The sequence below is a fragment of the Staurois parvus genome, unplaced genomic scaffold, assembly GCF_062004578.1.
Source record: "Staurois parvus isolate SC_StPar_1 unplaced genomic scaffold, SC_StPar_1.0 ptg000051l, whole genome shotgun sequence".
Lineage (NCBI taxonomy): Eukaryota > Metazoa > Chordata > Amphibia > Anura > Ranidae > Staurois > Staurois parvus.
In genome coordinates, this window is record NW_028317847.1 from 685185 (window position 1) to 701107 (window position 15923).

The window sequence follows — 15923 nt, forward strand, 5'->3', positions numbered from 1 at the left end:
GTAACTGGGCTTTTCTGTGGCATTGGCTTAGTAAATGCTTTTTTCTGGCAACTCGACTATGCAGCTCATTTTTGTTCAAGCATTGTTGTTTAATGTTCCTTAAAATCAACCAAAATGTCTTGTTCAGAGAAGCCTGTATTACTCATGATGTTACCTGTGGGTTTTTCTTTGTGTCCTGAACAATTCTTCAAGCAGTTGTGGCTGCAATTCTTCTTGGTCTACCTGCCCTTGGCTTGGTATTAAGAGATGCCTGAACTTTCCACTTCTTTATAAGGGATGGGACAGTACCTACTGGCATATTCAAGGCTTTGGATATCTTTTTATATACTTATCCATCCTTATAAAGTACAATTACCTTGTTACGCAGGTCTTTTGACAGTTCTTTCTGCCACCCATGGCTCAGTATCTAGCTTGCTCAGTGCATCCACATGAAAGCTAACAAACTCTGACTATTTATACACAGACACTAATAGCAATTTAAAAAGTTACAGATGTGGGAAATTAACCTTTAATTGCCATTTTAAGTCGTGTGTGTTACCTTGTGTGTCTGTACCAAAGCCAAACGTTCCAGGCTATGTAAACTTTTGATCATGGCCATTTGGGCAATTTCTGTTATTATAATTTAAAAAGTAGCCAAACAACTATGTGATGATAAATTACTTCATATGATCACTATCCTTAAATAAAAGACAGTTTTTCGGCATGACCAGACATATGTTTAATATAAATGCCAAAATTTCACGATTTCTGCCAGGGTATGCAAACTTTTGAGCACAACTGTAATAGTACACCACATTGCTCCTGCTGTACATGCTGCAGTATGAACTGAGAACATTTACATAATGCTCCTTCCCTGCTTCGTACTTTGCTAGCCAAAGATTTGTTATCCACTTCTTAGAATATCTAATGGCCAAGACAACATGGAGAGAAAAGCAATGCTACACAGGCGGGGGTCTTGCTTAAAAGCCCTCATACTATTGTCACTGCTGAGTCAGCTTATTGAATGAGGAGAAGAGAGGCAGGAATTGTTTAATTAGTTTTAATATTTGCTGCAAAGCCAAGACAAAAGCTCGCATCCAAAAGAGATAAATGAGCGTGCATTGTCGTGCCTTAATTAAGACAGAGCTGTGACTCTGGGATGGTATGGTATACATACATTACACTGTGAGGGAAGGCCAATAAAACCTACACCTATCTAGACGTGTTAAAGAGAATCTATAGTGTTTTAAAGCTTTTCCTATATATGTACGAAAATGTGAGCAGCATAAATTATGTTCATGCTAAAGTTTTTTTATCAAAGTAGTATAGGGTGGGTAAGGGTTAAACCCACTGTTTTTTTTTATTATTCATTAGGCCCCCAGTGGAGAGGTTTCCTATCACTTGGCTTAGTAAATAAGCTGTGTTAGCTTTGAATACCCAATAGTTTGCAAAAAAAAAGTAATTAAATGGCATACGCAGCAGCCCAGGTCTCCTGTAGGCTGACACACAGCTCCAATCATCAATCAGCTGCTTTGGGGGCTAGAATGCTGTTGGTTGGACTAGTGTGCATTGAGTGGGTTGGATGGGGGGAGCACTGCTTGTGCGTGAGTGCAATGGTACAACTCTCCAAGCTCCAGCATGGATGGGGTATTTTTAACCCCTTTACAACTGCCCAACCATTTATGCAGCAGCAAAAGGGTGGGTGTCAGGACCCAGGTGAGAACCTGCAACCTCGGCTGGGTCTGATGATGGCGCTTCTTGCTGAGCCACCTGGGATCCTGGACAGCTCCCTTGAATAATCTTTCCTTTTGCCTTGTTTCTGTTGAACCTTAAATTCTTTGCTCTTTCCATAAACTTTCTGTTTAAGCCATGCCTTTGCACTTGCTGTTTGCCAGATTATTGTGCTCTCTCCAGCCAATCGCTCTTGTCACTCCTGCTGCTGTCCATATCTGTGCTACCACTCATTACTGGCCTTTGACTTGTTCCCCCACTACACTTCTGTCTGATCCTACTTGATACTGACCTTGGCTTTTTTATCGACTATGCTTCTGCTGGTTCCTTGTCTGCTTCATCCACTACCTACCTCCTGCTTGCTCTCTCCCTGCTGGGACAATCCTGAGAGCTGCGGCCTGGCATTGGCATGTTGTGAAACCCATCCGCACCATCAGGCGCTCTGGTGAAGACCAGATGATGCTTAGACCCCATGCATCTCTTGAACCTGCATCATCTGCTAACAAATCTGTTTGCGTATTCCTCCAGCTGGCTACTCATGAATCTCTCAATTGCTGCAGCCACTGGCCTCTGAGCCTGACTGTCACCCTGAGCGTGACAGTGGGCTTTAATGCTCACATGCCACACATATGCATTGTTGGGTGGATAATTTTTATGTGCTGAGAGTGCACTCATTGCACTCTCCCATGACCAAGCTGTCAAAGACAGTTCTCAGTCTGGACAGAAGATCAGTAGCCAGCAGGACCAGCTTTCAATCACGTGACCATGTGGCAATGGTCACATGATCGCCAAACCAAGTGTACAATCCAAACGCACACGTTCCTGCATTAAAAATGGCTGTGTGTATAAGTGGGTGCTGCAGCAACCGTCGGCTGGAACCAAACAAAATCAGCAAGGAAAAAGGTCACCAGCACACCAATGATCACCAATATGGGTCCAAAGGTTTTAATAAACGATCACATAGTTACAGCCAGGCAACGTTTCGGAGTCCCATGCCTGATGAAGGGGTCCTGCAAGACTCTGAAACGTTGCCTGGCTGTAACTATGTGATCGTTTATTAAAACCTTTGGACCCATATTGGTGATCCTTGGTGTGCTGGTGACATGATCACCAATCCTTCCTACCTCCATAGGCATTCAGAACTGTTTAAAAGGACTGCCTACCCTGTGTAAAAAAGATTTGTATACTTACCCTCTTTTTTTTTGGTTGTTGCAGTTCAGTAACGTGATCCTGCAGCTCCAGCTTACCTGTGTCAGTGAGCTGCTGCTGCAGAGGAGAAAAGGGAATGCTGACAATGGCTGGCCTATGGGTGACATTACTGCTCCCAAAATTCCCAGCCATTGTTGTGTGCTCCATGACACATGGAAGCTAGAGCTGCAGGATCACATGACCAGATGAGAGTGGACTAAGATGAGCATACAGGTCTGTTTACACAGAGTAAGCAAGATAGGTAGGAGGAGGAGGAGGAGACATTGATAAGAATAGTTAGTGTAAAGCTGTATAGATGGATTGAAATTCATCCAGTTCAGCAGAACCAGTCGAATTTCACTCCTGGTAAGGCTGTCTCAGCTCAGCACAAGTCTAATGGGAATGTTGGAAAGCTTTTGTTGATCAGCAGCTGCAGCCACTGATCACTGTATTCACTGAAGTCCTGCTGTCAGAATACAATGGCAAAGCAAGGAGGATTCCTCTAGACACCTTGCATTTGTGGATGGAGGAATCAGTTCATTTTTTCAGTCATCTATGTCCAGCCTTAGGCTTTAAATTTCAGTTTATCCTTTGTTGCAGCACCTAGGAACTATAAAACGTAAAGTGGAATTCCAGTCTATATCTAACTAAACCTAAAACTGTTGCTATCCCCTTCTAACTCCTATACTACCCTCCCTATAGAAGGAAGATGCTTATACATACCTATTATCCGGAAGCTCCACTGTGGTCACATGATCTCCTTAGTGGCCGGCTTCAGGGTAGAAGAGAGATTGCCAACAATGGCTGAAATCTCTGGTCGGTGACATCCTCCATAGGCTTACTATGGGGCATCCATTGTCGGCTGTCCCTCCTCTCCCCTGAAGCTGGCCGCTGGGAGCTGATTGCTGACCAGAGCACCCTGAGCATAGGTAAGTATAAGCACTTTCCTTCTACAGGGTAGTATAGGAGTTAGAAGGGGGTGGGAGCAGTTTTAGACTTAGTTAGATATAGACTAGAACTCCACTTTAAAAGAGCCCCATATTTCTAACTCTGTATGCAGCTTGACCATATTACAGTAAAAAACACTGAAGCCTTTATTAGGATTCAATAAACAAGACCACCATGCTTGAAATGATAATACAACAACCCACGGCGGAGCACAAGGGTAAAAGGATTTTTTTTTTTATGTCCTGTGCAATTTCCTGATATATTTCGATCGGTAGCCAACCTTTTGCCATGAATGACACTTGCCCTTAAGCACTGTCAAATCCTGTACGTTTGTTTGGCTGAGTATTAATGAAACAAACACATATTGCGGCACAATCTGTGAGGCAAGTGTAGATAATACTGGTTGACGATTAGAAAAAAAAAGAGGAAAAATGAGATGGGAAAAAAATAATAATTAGCATCAACTGACATGCCAAAGCAAAAACATGAAATCCCGTTATGTAAATAAATCTTTTTTTTATACTCAAAGGGCACATGGAACGCACCAAACTTCTGGGAAAAGATGTGATAGAAAAATAAAGAATTTTATTTTTAATTAGATGTATATTTCTCAGGGGCATCCAGAGTATATCATAGCAGCTAATACATACATTGCAAGATGTACACCAGGAACATCACACACTGACTCCCAGATGACTCTGCTGTCCTATCGTATTATGTTTAGCGGATCTAGTTTGGCGCTGTGGAAAAGCAGAGAATGCAGACTGAAAGGCATGATGATAATAAATATACTGAAAACCAACTGCAGCACATTGCTAAATAAACATTTGAAACCTACAGAACGTGTTGGAACCATTCCTCCCAACCTTCTGAGATGGTAAAGATTTGGAAAGAATGGTGCACTGAAAACACATGAATCATTACATCTAAAATAATACATAGTCCACTTAAATCAATAATTCCAATCTGAATTTTTTTTATATAAATTGGTAATTGTATATATTTTAGGTCAGGCATCTGGATGGTGAAAGTGCCAAGTTTACATGCAGTACGACTTGAAGAAAAGACATTTGTAAAGAAAATAGTCTTTACTGTATGGTTTTTATTGTGAATTCAATTCTAGCACTACGCCCTTAGGAGTCGCTGAGTTATTTTTGGGCTCCCTGTAGTTCTGGACCCCTTTCTGAAAGCCCAACCACTGCTGACACCACAGGACTCTTGTGACCAGAGTACATTACAACCAAAAAGTAGACTCATGCACAAGTTAGAGTAAATTTATATGAGGTTTTTATTACACTTCAGTGTAAGCTTGGTTAAACAGTACAAAATGGTTTGGGTACATGGAATGGCAATGATTACTTTTAGCAACTCTAAGAGAAGAAACAACACATACAGCAGCATCTCAATCAGTGCTAGCAGGCCCGCTTTTCAGAAGTTAACCCAACACATTCAACCTCAGGTGATGCCAGCCCCAGTGAGCAATGAAAACTAGCAACAGTAAAACTAGCCCACCTTGGGCCCCCATAATCTGATGGCAAGAAGTAAATCTGAGATAAAAGAGCTTTTTGACCAGGGTAGTCAATGTCCCTTTAAATGCAGTGAGGATTCTTCTGCGCACTCCCTGGGGACCTGTTGGTGCACAAGTAGGAAGTGATGTAGGTGACAGTTCGCCCCAGGATTAACACAAGGGGAGGGGAAAAAAAAGGACGAGTACTTTCCCTCTAAGTGGCACCTGACTTTGGTGTTGTCCCCTTTAATACACTGAGGGCAGCTTTAGGCAAATAGATTGTCAAACTGGCAATATGGTTGTTGGCAAAAAGGGCCACTCCACTCTGGGCTGTAACCAATGGCAATGGTAGTAGAAGTTCCTTTAGGAGGGTAGGCCAATAATTAAGGGAGCTCTGATGTGGTCTGGCCTGCAGGAGGCATGCACTGCGGTCAGCTCTGATGATTGGACTGTGTTGCAAATGTGATCATCCGTAGCAGTTGTGGGAACAAGGCTGCAACACGCATTAACTGAATGCAATGTCCGCAACTGTGTGCAGGTAAAGTAGCAGGTATGAAGAGAATGTCAGTGTTCTCTTGCTTAATTGGTGTATGGGATTCTCTCACCCGATCGTTGGCTTACAGCAGGTCCTGACTGCTTCTCTCTGTCAGGGGATGGGGGGCCCCCACTGATTCTCTGGCCTCACTTGCAGTGCTTCGTCTGGTCACTGTGCTACAGGTCACCCACCAGCAGACTGCTTCGTTGAACAAGGTGGCAAGGCTAGCGGTCAGCGACTCCTCCTTGCCTCTTCTCTCACTATCTCCACAGCCTGGTCTGGCCCCCCCGGCAGTCAGCATGACTCCCTCTCCGCTTCTGCTCTCCAGCTCTCTCCCCTCTCATCACCTGTCCAGCCTCCCAGGTTTCTGTATATATCTGCTGTCAGGGCTCCCGAGTATGACCAGAGGTGTGTGACTGACGCAGGGAAACGCAGACTTCAGATATGTTATAAACAATGTAATTTATTAACACTAACCATACAAACATAAACGCAGTGCAATACTAAAACATAACACAGTGCAAACAAACCAACCAACCACCCACAGATAACAGTACATACAATGCAAGCGTCGTCAGGCAGGCCGGGTCAATATCAGTCGGGCTGGTAGGTACAGGGGGAGCAAGCGGAGAATGGTCGGGGTCACAGGCCAGGTTCAGCAGGTAGCGGGCAGCGTGGTACAGAGGGTCAGGCAGAGGAGAATGGTCAGACAAGCCAGGGATCAGAGCAGGGTCAGCAGAGAATCAGACAGGAACAGAGAGCAGGAACAGGATACAGGGCCCAAGAGAAACACAACAGCAAGGCAGAGTCTGCAGGTCTGAATGTCCCTTAAATACACCAGTATAATTAGTTCCAGGTGTTTGACTGGCTGCAAGGTTGAGTCTCTGATTGCTGGGAGCACCCGCTGGCCAGCCCTGGTACTGCAGCTCATAAGGCAGCTGAGTCCCACTATTGCTGGCCAGTCCATTCCTGACAGTACCCCCCCTCAAGGAGCGGCCTCAGGACGCTCCAAACAGTCCTAGCTGGGCAAAATGTTCCACCGCCCGGGTCTGGTAACTGGCGGGATATCAAAGACTGGCACACCGGGCAGGACTCCGGGCAGCGGCACACCAGGCAGAGGCACATCGGGCAGAGGCACATCAGGCTGGACTCCGGGCAGAGGCACATCGGGCTGGACTCCGGGCAGAGGCACATCGGGCTGGACTCCGGGCAGAGGCACTCCGGGCAGCGGCACACCGAGCAGAGGCACATCGGGCTGGACTCCGGGCAGAGGCACATCGGGCTGGACTCCGGGCAGAGGCACATCGGGCTGGACTCCGGGCAGAGGCACATCGGGCTGGACTCCTGGGACAGAGGCACATCGGGCTGGACTCCGGGCAGAGGCACATCGGGCTGGACTCCGGGCAGAGGCACATCGGGCTGGACTCCGGGCAGAGGCACATTGGGCTGGACTCCGGGAAGAGGCACATCGGATTACCAGGCGAAGCAGCAGGCAGCGGGCCCCCAGGCGGGGCGACAGGCGTCGGGCCCCCAGGCGGGGCAACAGGCATCGGGCCCCCAGCCGGGGCAACAGGCATCGGGCCCCCAGGCGGAGCGGCGGGCGCCGGACCCCCAGACGGAGCGACAGGTCTCGGGCCCTCAGGCGGAGCGGCGGGCGCCGGACCCCCAGACAGAGCGACAGGTCTCGGGCCCTCAGGCGGAGCGGCGGGCGCCGGACCCCCAGACGGAGCGAAAGGTCTCGGGCCCTCAGGCGGAGCGGCGGGTGCCGGACCCCCAGGTGGAGCGACAGGTCTCGGGCCCTCAGGCGGAGCGGCGGGCGCCGGACCCCCAGGTGGAGCGACAGGTCTCGGGCCCTCAGGCGGAGCGGCGGGCGCCGGACCCCCAGGTGGAGCGACAGGTCTCGGGCCCTCAGGCGGAGCGGCGGGCGCCGGACCCCCAGGTGGAGCGACAGGTCTCGGGCCCTCAGGCGGAGCGGCGGGCGCCGGACCTCCAGGTGGAGCGACAGGTCTCGGGCCCTCAGGCGGAGCGGCGGGCGCCGGGCCCCCAGGCGGAGCGACAGGTCTCGGGCCCCCAGGCGGAGCGACAGGTCTCGGGCCCTCAGGCGGAGCGGCGGGCGCCGGACCCCCAGGCGGAGCGACAGGTCTCGGGCCCTCAGGCGGAGCGGCGGGCGCCGGACCCCCAGGCGGAGCGACAGGTCTCGGGCCCCCAGGCGAAGCGGCGGGCACCGAGTCACCAGGCACGACAGTGGGCTCCGAGTCAACTGGCATGACCGCTGGCACTGGGTCAGACATTGGATCGTCTGGCTGGACAGCGGGCATCGGGTCACCAGGCATCAAGTCATTTGGCTCGACAGCGGGCACCGCGTCATCTGGCAAGGCAGTGGGCTCCGAGTCAACTGGTATGACCGCGGGCACTGGGTCAGACATTGGATCGTCTGACTGGACAGCGGGCATCGGGTCACCAGGCATCAAGTCATTTGGCTCGACAGCGAGCACCGCGTCATCTGGCAAGGCAGTGGGCTCCGAGTCAACTGGCATGACCGCGGGCACTGGGGCAGACATTGACTCATCTGGCTGGACAGCGGGCATCGGGTCACCAGGCATCAGGTCATTTGGCTCGACAGCGGGCACCGCGTCATCTGGCAAGGCAGTGGGCTCCGAGTCAACAGGCACGACAGTGGGCACCGGGTCATCAGGTACCGGGTTGTCTGGCTCGACAGCGGGCATCGGGTCACCAGGTATGACAGCGGGCACTGGGTCACCAGGCATCAGGTCATTTGGCTTGCCAGCGGGCACCACATCATCTGGCAAGGCAGTGGGCACCGGGTCACCAGGCATTGGATCGTCTGGCTCGACAGCGGGCATCGGGTCACCAGGTATGACAGCGGGCACTGGGTCACCAGGCATCAGGTCATTTGGCTTGCCAGCGGGCACCGCGTCATCTGGCAAGGCAGTGGGCACCGGGTCACCAGGCATTAGATCGTCTGGCTCGACAGCGGGCATCGGGTCACCAGGTATGACAGCGGGCACTGGGTCACCAGGCATCAGGTCATTTGGCTCGCCAGCGGGTACGGCAGTGGGCACCGAGTCACCAGGTACGACAGCGGGCTCTGAGTCAATTGGCACGACAGCGGGAACCGGATCAGGTACCGGATCATCTGGATCAACAGCGGGCATCGAGTCAACTGGCCTAATAGGATCGTCAGGCTGGATCAGTTCATCATGCTGGGTAGAGGCATCAGGCTGAATGCCGGCGTCCGGCTGAGTAGAGGCTTCAGGCCGAGTAGAGGCTTCAGGCCGAGTAGAGGCTTCAGGCTGAAGAGAGGCATCAGGCTGCGTACAGGCATCAGGCCGAGTAGAGGCATCAGGCTGCGTACAGGCATCAGGCTGAGTACAGGCATCAGGCTGAGTAGAGGATTCAGGCTGAGTAGAGGCTTCAGGCTGAATAGAGGCTTCAGGCCGAGTAGAGGCTTCAGGCCGAAGAGAGGCATCAGGCTGAGTACAGGCATCAGGCCGAGTAGAGGCATCAGGCTGCGTACAGGCATCAGGCTGAGTAGAGGCATCAGGCTGAGTACAGGCATCAGGCTGAGTACAGGCATCAGGCTGAGTAGAGGCTTCAGGCTGAGTAGAGGCATCAGGCCGAGTAGAGGCTTCAGGCCGAGTAGAGGCATCAGGCCGCGTACAGGCATCAGGCCGCGTACAGGCATCAGGCCGAGTACAGGCATCAGGCTGAGTAGAGGATTCAGGCTGAGTAGAGGCTTCAGGCTGAACCACGGAAGGCAGGCTCACCGGTTTGGATACTGGCAGGATGGTATTGGTTGGAAAGAATTTTCGCTTTTTTCTGGTTTTAACTACTGGAGCACTGCAAGTAAACGCAGGTCTGCAAACGAATGGAGCAGCTGGAGACAGAGAAGAACTGGAGGATGGAACAGGAGAGGGAGCAGTTGCTACAGAGGGCTTTTTTACAGGGTTAAAGGCAGGATAGGTGCAGCGAGTGGGAACAGGGTACTGACATGCGGTAGATAGCAGGGCAGGAGGAGCTGTTGGGAATGCAGGAATAGAGTTTTGAGGAAATAGATTAGAAGCAGGACTGGGTTTTTGTAAGCTGACTGAGGCTGGGTGCAACAAATCTGTCCATGTCTGCAGTACGGGTTGAACAAAGCTGAGCTTACACAAAGCCTGTCTGGTCAATGACTGCACTGCGTTTATACAATCTCTTAGTGTCTGTGGTGAACATGTGGAATAACACTCCAGAAAGTAACCCACATCATCCTCTAATAACCACACCAGGGACTCTACCTGGTCTGCACTAAATGGTGGCAAAAATTCATCCCTGCATTCGGGGGTACCAGATGAAACCAACTCAGCACAAACCTCAATCAAAGGCTGCACCTCAGAGAACTCTGTGCCCTGATCTACTAGAACAGTGGTCGGCAAGCCGCGGCTCGCGAGCCACATGCGGCTCTTTACACATTTTAATGCGGCTCTTCTGTGTGCCGGGCGCTCGCTCCCCTCCCCTCCCTCCTCTCCCTCCCCTCCCTCCTCTCCCTCCTCTCAGGCGGCCGCTCCCCTCCCCTCCCTCCTCTCGGGTGGCCGAGGACTCTGCAGCTAGCCCAGCAATGATTGGCCAGTCTCGCTGCCACTCACATCCTGATAGCTAGTGATTGGCTGTCAGGATGTGTGTAGGCGGGGCAGCGTGACGAACGTGAGGGGAGCTAGGCTCCTCTCACAGTCCGCCCTGAAGACCGGAACGGCGCGGGGAGCACGGCGAGAGGAACGCGCGGAGCAAAGGTAAGTGAATTGACACAGGAGGGACTTGACTTACTACTTGCTACTTACTTACTACTACTATATGAGGGATGAATTAATATGGGGGATGAATTACTATCGAGGGGATGAATTACTATATGGGGGATGAATTACTATATGGGGGATGAATTACTATATGGGGGATGAATTACTATAGGGGGGATGAATTACTATATGGGGGATGAATTACTATGGGGGATGCATTACTATATGGGGGATGAATTACTATTTGGGGGATGTATTACTATGGGGGATGAATTACTATATGGGGGAGGAATTACTATGGGGGATGAATTACTATGGGGGATGAATTACTATGGGGGATGAATTACTATATGGGGGAGGAATCACTATGGGGGATGAATTACTATATGGGGGATGAATTACTATATGGGGGATGAATTACTATGGGGGATGAATTACTATATGGGGGATGAATTACTATGGGGGATGAATTACTATGGGGGATGAATTACTATATTGGGGATGAATTAATATGGGGGATGAATTACTATAGGGGGGATGAATTACTATATGGGGGATGAATTACTATGGGGGATGAATTACTATATGGGGGATGAATTACTATAAAAACTTATTGAAACTAAAAACAGTGTACCATCCTATGTATTTTCAGTTTTAAAAATGTGGCTCTCAAAATAAATTTCAATCGTGGTTTTGGCGAGATTTGGCTCAGTTGAAAAAAAAGGTTGCCCACCACTGTACTAGAACATGAGCGAGCCGTATACCTTCTAGCAGTTCATCCCGGGTATACTCCTTCAGAGTTTGATAAGCATACTCTCTGTCATCAAACACTAGCAGATATAAATACGCAACCTCATCCAGATCCATCCTTCCCATCAACAAGCCAAGATGGCTTCCCTGTGCAGCCACTTCTGGTCAGGATTGGCCTTGGTGTAATGTCAGGGCTCCCGAGTATGACCAGAGGTGTGTGACTGACGCAGGGAAACGCAGACTTCAGATATGTTATAAACAATGTAATTTATTAACACTAACCATACAAACATAAACGCAGTGCAATACTAAAACATAACACAGTGCAAACAAACCAACCAACCACCCACAGATAACAGTACATACAATGCAAGCGTCGTCAGGCAGGCCGGGTCAATATCAGTCGGGCTGGTAGGTACAGGGGGAGCAAGCGGAGAATGGTCGGGGTCACAGGCCAGGTTCAGCAGGTAGCGGGCAGCGTGGTACAGAGGGTCAGGCAGAGGAGAATGGTCAGACAAGCCAGGGTTCAGAGCAGGGTCAGCAGAGAATCAGACAGGAACAGAGAGCAGGAACAGGATACAGGGCCCAAGAGAAACACAACAGCAAGGCAGAGTCTGCAGGTCTGAATGTCCCTTAAATACACCAGTATAATTAGTTCCAGGTGTTTGACTGGCTGCAAGGTTGAGTCTCTGATTGCTGGGAGCACCCGCTGGCCAGCCCTGGTACTGCAGCTCATAAGGCAGCTGAGTCCCACTATTGCTGGCCAGTCCATTCCTGACATCTGCCCCCACCCACACACCAGCACTTCTAGGAAATGTAGTCCTCGGATACATGGCTCCCCAGCAAAAGTCCTGTGGTTCAGCATACAAGGTCCATGGGGCTGCTCTAGAGTGTGAGTGTCACTAAATTTGCAGGATACTGTCATCTTGTGTTGGTTTTAACATTCTGTAGCTAACATTTCAGCAAGGGTGTTACATAATCATCAGTCCAACCCATCGATCCATATCCAGTCTTCTGCAAGTTGCTAAACTGATATACTGTTTGCTTAGCACATTATATATACAGTATATTTGTTCAGGTTTCTTCCTAATAATTTGCTTGAAATAGCAACAGATTATTTGTCAAAGTCAGGGATGTCTACATACAGCAGCCATGTGTAGCCCTCAGTCTGTTGCTGCCCGGTCCGCAGCGCTGACCTGCTCTGTGTGGAAAATGCATGTTGCCTGACTGTGTGAAGCTTCAGGAGACCTAGAAACACAGCATCCCTCAAGAGTGTAGTGCTAAATTAATATTCAAAACAAACTCCCCCATCCACTCATGTCATGTCTCCATGATTTATTTTGTTGAGGAATCACTTTGAAAAACACCCCCCTATCATTTCTAGCCACAGCTATCTTGAGTAAGGGCAGATGTATCCATTATTTCCTGGAATCTATCTGCCCTTAGCTCAGGCATACAGACAGGATGGCTTAGCTGAGAAAGCCCCTCCTCCCCTCCTCCAAATAAAAGAAAAAAAATGCACATGAAGACTTTTGAATGTATGACATCATGTCGGTCTAGACCAGAAACCAGGAAGCAAATGAAGTGAAAAAAAAATTTAAAACAAGTAAATATAATACATCTTCCTGCCTACTTACTAATGCTGGAAGCATAATGATTATAGATAGGTAATGATGATTGAAAGAGTTTAGTTCCATTTTAAAGTGGTTCGAAAGCCAAAAATGTTTTTACTTTATTACATTCCCTGCATTAAGTTAAAAATGTTAAGGTAGCAGAATCACCCCCCCATACCTACCTGAGTCTTCATTCGATCAAGCACTGCAGCTCCATCCTCTCTCCCCACTCTCACAGGGTTTGCTGAGAAAGTGGAAGCCATTGGCTCCCGATGCTGTCAGTCAAATCCTGTGATGAGGGAGAAGGGGGTGGGGCCAAGCCACTCTGTCTGTGTCTATGGACCCAGGGAATGCAGATCAGGATCAAGCTCACAGGTGTGCCCCCAGAGCATATGACTTCCTATGGAGTCACAATCAGAAGAGAAGGAACCAGGTAAATATACTTTACAATCACTTCAAAGCCTGAATACATCTAAAAAGATGCAATCATAAAGCCAGTACTTTTGAATTTACAATTACAATGGACCAGTCATATTTCATACCCCATTTTCTAAATATCTATTCAGCAGGACATTGCATCATACTTAATCAGTACATTCATATATCTGCAATAAAGGACAATTTTCTTTTATGTTTAGTGGAAATAAAAAAAATACATCTCAACAATGGCTAGTTTGTATAAGTTGAAAGGAAATGTTTTCATTCCTTTTTCGCCTTGTCCTTAATAGTATGCCAAATTATGTATTACATTGAGATTTACACAATGTGCAATTGCCTTTATAGGTCCTTCTACAAGGGTGCTGGGTCATCTTCTAATAAAACAAAACAAAAAAAAAAAAAACAAGAAAAATAAATGAAAGAGAAAAATTGCATAATGCAATCATTTTATCCTGCCAAATGATTTTCATCCGAATGGCGCGAGGAATCCGCAGGCAGCCAAGGTGAATTAAAAGCTGACCTTTTTAATGTTGTCTGTCTTGACATTCTCTTTCATGTACACTTGTTTTCCAGTTCCAGAAATGAGCGGCATTGATCCTGATTTTGGAGATCAGTTACAGTGGTAAACAGAAGGTGGTGTGATTTATGGCTGGCGTGTTGGTTGTAGCATGGCTGAGCCGCCCACAGATTGAAAACCTTCTCCAGTACAGAGGTCACACGGTCCTCGACATCCCAGCTTTCTCCTCTTTAATATAACTTGATACATTGATACTTAAAGCTGAACTCCAGCTAAATACACAGATGAAATACATACTGCATAGGGATAGGTTTTACCTATCAAAGGATTTGTATGTCTGTCTGTAGCCCCCTTTAGCTATACAGAACTTCTGTCTGTGAGTCAGAGGCTTGCAAGAAGCCTGGGATGAGTCAGCCTGAGAGTCAGGCAGAGAGGTTGCCTCAGATCAGGCTGGGATGCTATACAGGTCAGGGCTTCTGGAGCCCTCCCATCATTCTAGAAACTGCTGGAACTTTCTAGAACTTTCTAGAGGGGCAGAGGAGGGGAGGATGCCTGGATTTGCATGTTTGAGGGAACCTGGCTAATCCCCAGGCAGGAGGCCTGGCATGGTGGCTAGGACAGCCCTAAATGTGGGAGAGCCTGAACAGCAGGAGAGTTGGGTGGAAGAGGGGGTGAAGGAAGTTGCTGGAGTGTGAAGCCTGGGAGGGGGCCCTAGCAGAGGGCAGCCTACCTACAGGCTGAAGCTGGACAGAAGAATCTCCATTGTCCCACAGTCTACTGGGAAGGACAGCCTGTCAGCAGGGAAGGAGCCAGCCCAGCATAAGGCCTGAAAGCAGCAACAACCCACTAAGCTCCAGGAAAAAGACAGTGTGAGTCCTTCTGCACCACCTGGGCCAAGGAAGGAAGAGGGCGGTCAACTAGTTCTCACTGGGACTACTTCTCTGCAGATCTTGGAATCCCTTGTTCAGGGACACTCTCAAGAAAGAAGGGTGGATGAGGAGATTTTCATCAGAAGAGGTTCACCAAAGGGGACTTAGTGCTCCTTACTAGACTGGTTGCTGTCCATTGCCCATTTTTGTGGAGAAGTTCATCCCCAAAGTTGTACAGTTCCTTGGGCATCCCATATACCCCTAGACCCCATCCAAGTTGTTAACCCCTAATAAAAACAAAACCAAGCTCAAGGACTGTTTTACTGACTTTTACTGGATGAGAGTGTTGGAAAATGTGTGTTGCCTGGCTTTGCAGAGCTTAGGGGGGACCCAAAAACTCAGTGACCCTCAAGAGGGTAGTGCTGCATGTCCATTCAGTCCTAAGGTATGTATAACTCTGCCACACAGCACAGTCCTGTCTGGCAGGATGGGGGACATGATTATTCTCTGCTGCAGTTAAGTAACACTTGGGCCCCATTCACACCTGAGCATTCTGTAGCTGGAAGCTCAAAGCTCCACAATGCTCAATAATCAAAATCCCATTCATTGCACTGGCTCCCGTTCACATTTAAGCGTGTTGTCTCCTGTAACAAAACGTCTGTTTAGAAAAGAACATGAGGTTCCTTTAGACTCCATTCACACTCCGAGGTTTTTTTTTGTATGTTTCCAAGCAAAATGGCTACACCAAACAGTAACAAATGGGTTGCCCAGGAGAACCATTTCAAGCGTTTTGTTATGTGTTTTCCAGCCAAACAGCAGCTCTCTACCCCTAATTCCCTCCCCCTAGTCTTTTCTGTTGACTAAAACAAAAACACCTGAAGCTTGAATACACATGTAGAATGCTTGTAATACACTTCTAAAATTCTACTCTTGCAAAACTCTGAAATAAAAATCCCTGAAAATCACTCTGCTCAGGTGTGAATGCAGCCTAAGGGCCAGTTCCCACTGCTGCGCCGCAGTTTGGCCATAGTGCAGGTGTATCCCTGTACATGATT

At 48.7% G+C, this 15923-nt stretch overlaps 1 long non-coding RNA gene across 1 annotated transcript in view; it reads left to right on the forward strand.

Moving 5' to 3' along the window:
• LOC149470164 (uncharacterized) overlaps positions 1-14014 on the forward strand; it is a 126395-nt gene extending 112381 nt beyond the window's left edge. Inside the window, exon 4 of the long non-coding RNA XR_016310136.1 lies at positions 13828-14014. This is a non-coding gene — a long non-coding RNA (uncharacterized LOC149470164). The remainder of the gene's footprint in view (positions 1-13827) is intronic.
• The last annotated feature ends 1909 nt before the right edge of the window (positions 14015-15923 follow it).